The sequence below is a fragment of the Sinocyclocheilus rhinocerous genome, unplaced genomic scaffold (assembly GCF_001515625.1).
Source record: "Sinocyclocheilus rhinocerous isolate Xijiao unplaced genomic scaffold, SAMN03320098_v1.1 scaffold267, whole genome shotgun sequence".
Lineage (NCBI taxonomy): Eukaryota > Metazoa > Chordata > Actinopteri > Cypriniformes > Cyprinidae > Sinocyclocheilus > Sinocyclocheilus rhinocerous.
In genome coordinates this window covers 110474-117032 of record NW_015648513.1, presented here as the reverse complement: position 1 = coordinate 117032, position 6559 = coordinate 110474, and the positions used below count along the sequence as shown (strand labels likewise).

Genomic DNA, 6559 nt, shown 5'->3' with positions numbered 1-6559 from the left:
CCAGGACGCGTCCTGGGAAAATGGCACGTATGGTCACCCTACCCTCCCATTACACACTGACCTCCTGTCCCAAGCAAACGGGGAAATCGTCCACCCTCATCCAGACAGGTCTTTGGGCTTGGCCCATGAGAGGGCAGATTTGAACACATTGGGTCTTCCCCCACGTGTCATTGTCAATATTCAGAATGCTATAACCTCTTCTACATGATCCCTCTATGATTGCAAGTAGCGTGTGTTTGAGGAGTGGTGTGAGGAGTGCTTTCATATCAGTGCTCAATCACTGATATTTTTGGCTTTTTGCAAGACCTTATTGATGGTGAGAAATCTTTTTCCACTATTAATCCTCTGGGTCTGAGGGGGTTTGGGGGCTCCGGAGAAGTTTTGACTTGCCTGACACTTGTGTTATTTTTTTAGTATCCTAAAGCATATTAATGGCTAAAGTCTTCTGAGGGACCTTCTGAGGTAAACCTTACCTTACCTTCTGAGGTAAATTCTGGGTTATTCCTCTCAGCGAGACTTAGCCAAGATCTAAAAAATAGCCAAGATGAACTTGATGAATCTTCACGCTTGATATGGGCATTTAAATGTTTGTGCGTCTCACCTGGATGATTGTCATATCAATAGCCGCTCGGCTCGTGGGCGTGATCACACTACAATAATGAGCTCAGTCTGAAAAACTGTACCTCTCTTTGGTTTCATACGTATTACTTTATCAGAGAATATTTGTTTTAGACATGACTTCATTTAAAATAAAAAATCTCAAGCTTTCTATACATTCATATATTTATCATGTATATGAGGCAAGTATTCGCCGAGATTCAGGTTGTTTTATTTATGTCTGTGAAGAAAGTTGTCAAAGGCAGAGACGGCAGGAGCGCACCCTGTTTATTTTACTTTACAAAAGCACACTGTTTTGTTGTTATTATGACTATACACAAATAAAAGTAGACCCTTTGCAGTTTCAAACAATGCTTTATTCTTATCTGTATGATAAAAAATTGAGTATTTTTAGTTCTTTTCAAAGTCATCAAGAAAAAAATGTGACAGACCACACCAGTGAGGTTTTCAACCCCAGAGAGTTAAAGTCTACTTAGTGGCTATTGCTGCATGTCATGTTGGGTTTGATGCCACTATGGTGGGGCAACACCCCTTTATTTGTAGGTTTATGAAGGGCATCCGCCATTCCCTTCCGATCACTAGAAGAACCGTTCCAGAATGGGACCTCTCCATGCTGGAGGCATTGTCTCAACAGCCTTTTGAGCCCCTGGGAGATATCTCCCTTAAACTTTTGTCTTTCAAGACAGCTCTGCACGTGGCTTTGGCTTTATGCCAAAATGCTTCCCAGCATTCACTTGTGAGGTGATTGAGCTTTCTGCCTTTAATCCTCCAACATTCTCCTCTGCGGAGTATCAGAGGCTGAATGCTTTGTGTCCTGTTTGTGCCCTGCGGGTTTACATCAGCAGGACCAGCCTGTTTAGAAGGAGTGACCAGCTCTTAATTTCATAGGCCCCCCTGAACACGGGGAATCCTATTTCTAAGTAATGCCTCTCTCATTGGCTCATAGAAGCCATCTCTTTGGCATATGAATCCAAGGGAGTGTGACCTCCAGGGGGCCTCAGTGCACCCTCTACTAGAGACATGGCTTCCTCTTGGGCTCTGTTTAAAGGGGTTTCCATGCAGGACATTTGTGCCACTGAAAGCTGGGCCTTTCCACATACATTTGTCAGATACTACCGGCTTGATGTTACCCAGACCACGGTAGCTCATCCTGTTTTAGGTGTGGGCTCTTTGTAGCCTTTTGCTCTTAGGCCCTTTACACCTTTTTTAGCCTGGGTTGTCCAGCCCAGGTTAATCGTGACATTTAAGCATACCATTTGTACCCCCAAAAAAGGGTATCGCATCCTCACTTCATGTGGGATTTGCTACTTTGTGACGTATCGTGCACCACCTTTCCAGGGGACCATCCTCTGGCTTTCAGTGTCTCACTGTAAGTGTATTGGGCAACCGGGGAGCTGTCCATATCTCCCATAGGTGGATCTCAAACACTATATGATGAAAGAGAACAATAGGTTGCTGTTCTTAACACTGATTCTCTGAAACATCAAGAGGAGAGAAAACACTCTCACAGAGGAAACATCAGTTGCTGCACGAGAAGCAAATATGCTTACTGAGAAAGAGTAAGACCCCTTCTGCAGGGGTCAGGTGATGATACCTTTTCCATAGGTGGATCTCTCTACTTGATGTTTCAGAGAACTGGGGTTACAAACAGTAACCTATTGTTCTCTATGACACTAGTGCCACCTAGTGGAATTACAAAAATAAAGCATATTGCCTCAACAGGTAAAAGTGAACAGCAATTTAGTAGGCTAATACACTATATATAGAGAATGCTATAATTTTGCTTATAATAACCCAATCCAGTATAACTGCACTGGGAGCATTTCACTCAGCCATTTCACATCACAATAGGTAAGAAAATACAATCACAAATTCCCTTTCATGCCAACTTTAAACATTCCACACACATTACAATGACAGTGATGGGCAATCTCCACTGACACATATTGGGGTTCACTTGGGTCACATAATCAAATAAGCCAGTTTGTGATTGATCAAGTAATGTTTGATCATGAGTAAAAATTATAGTTGAAACATGACAATCAAACATTAATTGATGAAATAATTGATAATTGATGAATGTCTTTACCCATGTAATGCATCAACCATGGTCCAACGCTGGCTAAACAACCTCTGGCTCAACCTGCTACTGTAGCCACGCCACAAACTTTCAATTTAAGTTGAGCTTCTTTGGGGGAGATAAACCTATTAAATGGCATACTAATAGTACTCAATGAACAATAATCTTGGTTTAACAGAATGTATTTTAACATAAATATTTAAAAAAAAAAAAAAAGAAACAAGCAAACAATATATCAAATGGCCTTTCTCGTTATCAATACTGAATGTGATTCCATGGAAATGAAACTGAATACAAAAAAATATGTATGTATGCATTTATTTATTTATTTATCTATTTATTTATGTAACAGAGAGAGAATAAAGACACTGGAACAGCAGGAGTCAGTCCAAATCAGCACCTACAGCAGGAAAAGACTGAAAGTGAAAAAATAGAGCCTCTATTTCGCAGACTTAATCTTCGCAGAGACAACAAACTGAGAGCTGCAGATGTTCTTCAGATAACTGTACATTCATTACAATCCCATGAGTCTTGTGCTGAAGAGGAAGTGATTCAGACCTACATACATAAAATACTGATGATGAACTACAGAGCAAGATACATTAATGTTAATAAGGCCAGTGAACAGGATCAAACTCAACAAAGAGACAATGACTCATCTGAAGATGAGAGTGATATTTTTTATTATGTTCCTGACAACACCCCTTTGTCAAAAACAAGCCAATCTGAGCGAATCCACCCGATGGATGTTCAAGTGGCTGTGTTTATTTGTGCTGATGGTTTCCTGAAGCAGCTGATGGTGACTAAACTGTCCCAGTGTCAGTATGCTCTGCCTCTGCTTATTCCTGATCCATTCACACAACAGATTGAGTTTCCTCTCTGGACATTCAGGCAAATAAACAAGAGCTGGAAGATGAGAAACAATGATGATGAGATCATCAGTCAAACCCAGCCAATCTACAAGGCACAAACTTCAGGAACTGCCCAGGCAGCAGCATCACCAGAGTCCTGATGGATGGAGTGGTGGAGATCACCTGGTTCTGCCCCTCTGGGAAAAACACTGATAAATTCACTGACTGTGTTGCGTTCTGTAATCTACATGGTGATGCAGGAGACCATGAGAAACAACTGCAGATCCTCACTGAAATGGCATCAGTCAATGTTGTTCTTCTACCGCGACTGGATAGGAATGATAGACATGCAGCAAAGATTCAAAACCTGTTCACAATCAAAAAGCCACTCATTTGTCTTCTTTCTGAAGATCAATCAACTGTAATGAAGATGAAGAAAGGGAAGTTTCAAATTGGTTTGAAATACAGAAATCAGTCAGATGTAGCTGAAGAACTTAGAATAACTATAAATGATTGTCTCTCAGAAACATCTTCCACTTTCAGACTTGAAGATGTGTCCAAACACTCAGACATTAGAGTAGATGAGAAAGATGATGAATGCAGTAGAGGAAGAGAAGCAGCAAATCAGATGATGAATTTACTGGAGAATAAAGATCTTACAAAAATCAAAGAATTATTTCTGCCCTGTCAGGGAGAACTGTGGCATCAGTGGTGCCAAAAGAACAAACAACTACATCGACCACAAGGAGAAATGATAGAAATGGAAACAAGTGAAAATAAAGAAAAAATGAAAAAAATCCGGGAACAACAGCATGAATCTGACATGAGTGAGTTTATGATGCTCTTTAATAAAGAAATTAACTCACATAATGAACATGAAAGGATGTTTTTTATCAAATGGCTCAGAATTCTCTTGGATGAACATACATCAGCTGAGCTTTCTGCTTTACATCATAAATATGACAAAACATGGTCAGCAGTCTTAGAACTGAAAGACAACAGTAATAAATCTAAAGAACATAAAGCCAAACAAACAGAACTTGAGAGAATATCTGAGGAACTTCAGGCTGCAACCTTTGGTTTGGAGCACATCATGAGGGAGATCGGTCAGATTTATGAATCATGTTCATCTGTGAAGAAGAACAAGAAAGACATGCCGTTTGAATTCTCTTCTCTCCCGAGTCTTGCAGCAGAGATGATGATCTCTGGATTTCCACTGGAGATGATGGATGGAGATGCTGCTCATGTTCCTCTGGTGTGGATCTCTGCTGTTCTAGATGAACTCATCCAGAAACTGGGAGATCAGCGAGGAGCTTTCATGCAGCTGGTCAGAGTGTCAGATGAGATGAAAACACAGATGAAGATTGACTATATTCTGGTTGTTGATACTGAGGGTCTTCGTGCTCTAGAACTGGCTGGAAGATCTACAAGATATCATGACAATGAATTTGCCACATTTGTTGTTGGAATTGGAAATCTGACTTTGATAAACATCTTTGGAGAAAACTTATCTGAGATGCAGGACATTCTTCAGATCGTTGTTCAGGCCTTCATGAGGATGAAGAAGGTAAATTTGACTCCCAGCTGTGTGTTTGTGCATCAGAATGTTTCAGACATCACCGCTGGAGAGAAAAACATGGAGGGAAAGAGGCGACTGCAGGAGACACTGAATGAGATGACAAAACTTGCTGCTAAAGATGAAGTCTGTGATGCTGAATGTTTCAGTGATGTCATTAGATTTGATGTTCAGAATGATGTGAAGTATTTTGCTCAGCTCTGGGAGGGCAGCCCACCAATGGCACCACCAAACCCAAACTACTGTGAGAACATTCAAGAACTAAAGGAATCTATTCTTTTTCATGCCTCTAAATCACATGGAATAACACTGAAAGGCTTAAAAGATCGTATTAAAGATCTCTGGAAGGCTTTACTGAGTGAACGATTCGTCTTCAGCTTCAGAAATTCTCTGGAGATTTCAGCCTACAGGAAACTGGAGACAGAATACAGCAAGTGGTCCTGGAGTCTTCGTAGTGCCATGATGGAAATTGACAACAAACTTCACAACAAAATAGAAAATGAAGCAATTCATAAAGTTGAGGAAACTGATCTTCAAAGAGAACTGAAGAAGACAAGTGAAAAAGTGAAAAAATCTATGTCAGAATTTTTTGAGAAAGACGCATATGCAGCAATACTGATTCAGTGGAAAACATCCCTTGAAATCAAAATCAAAGAGCTTCAGGGAAACATTGTGAGGGAAACAAAAGGGAAATTAAATGAGATTCTTCAACATCGAGACCTTAAATGTTTCAGTGATGTCATTAGATTTGATGTTCAGAATGATGTGAAGTATTTTACTCATCTCTGGGAGGGAAACCCACCAATGGCACCACCAAACCCAAACTACTGTGAGAACATTCAAGAACTAAAGGAATCTATTCTTTTTCATGCCTCTAAATCACATGGAATAACACTGAAAGGCTTAAAAGATCGTATTAAAGATCTCTGGAAGGCTTTACTGAGTGAACGATTCGTCTTCAGCTGCAGAAATTCTCTGGAGATTTCAGCCTACAGGAAACTGGAGACTGAATACAGCAAATGGTCCTGGAGTCTTCGCAGTGCCATGATGGAGACTGAGAACAAACTACACAACAAAATAGAAAATGAAGTAATGCATGAGGTTGAGGAAAATGATCTTCAAACAGAACTGAAGAAGACAAGTGAAGAAGTCGAAAAATCAATGTCAGAATTCTTTGAGAAAGACAAAGATAAAGACATACTGATTCAGTGGAAAACATCATTTGAAATCAAAATCAAAGATGTTCAGGGAAACATTGTGAGGGACACAAAGAAGAAACTAAATGAGGTTCTTCAGCAGCGAGTCTTGAAGAAAGAGATTGATGCTCAGAGGACACATCGTGAAGACACTCTCTATGAAAAGAGCAAAGAACTTGCCTTAAAGCTCAAATATAAAACAAATGATAAAGAAACATTGAAGAAAGAGTTTGATTAC

The 6559-nt window shown here is 40.1% G+C and overlaps 1 pseudogene; it reads left to right on the top strand.

Annotated features, from left to right (window-relative positions):
• Window positions 1-1638: 1638 nt before the first annotated feature.
• On the top strand, window positions 1639-6556 carry LOC107709783 (interferon-induced very large GTPase 1-like; annotated as a pseudogene).
• The last annotated feature ends 3 nt before the right edge of the window (window positions 6557-6559 follow it).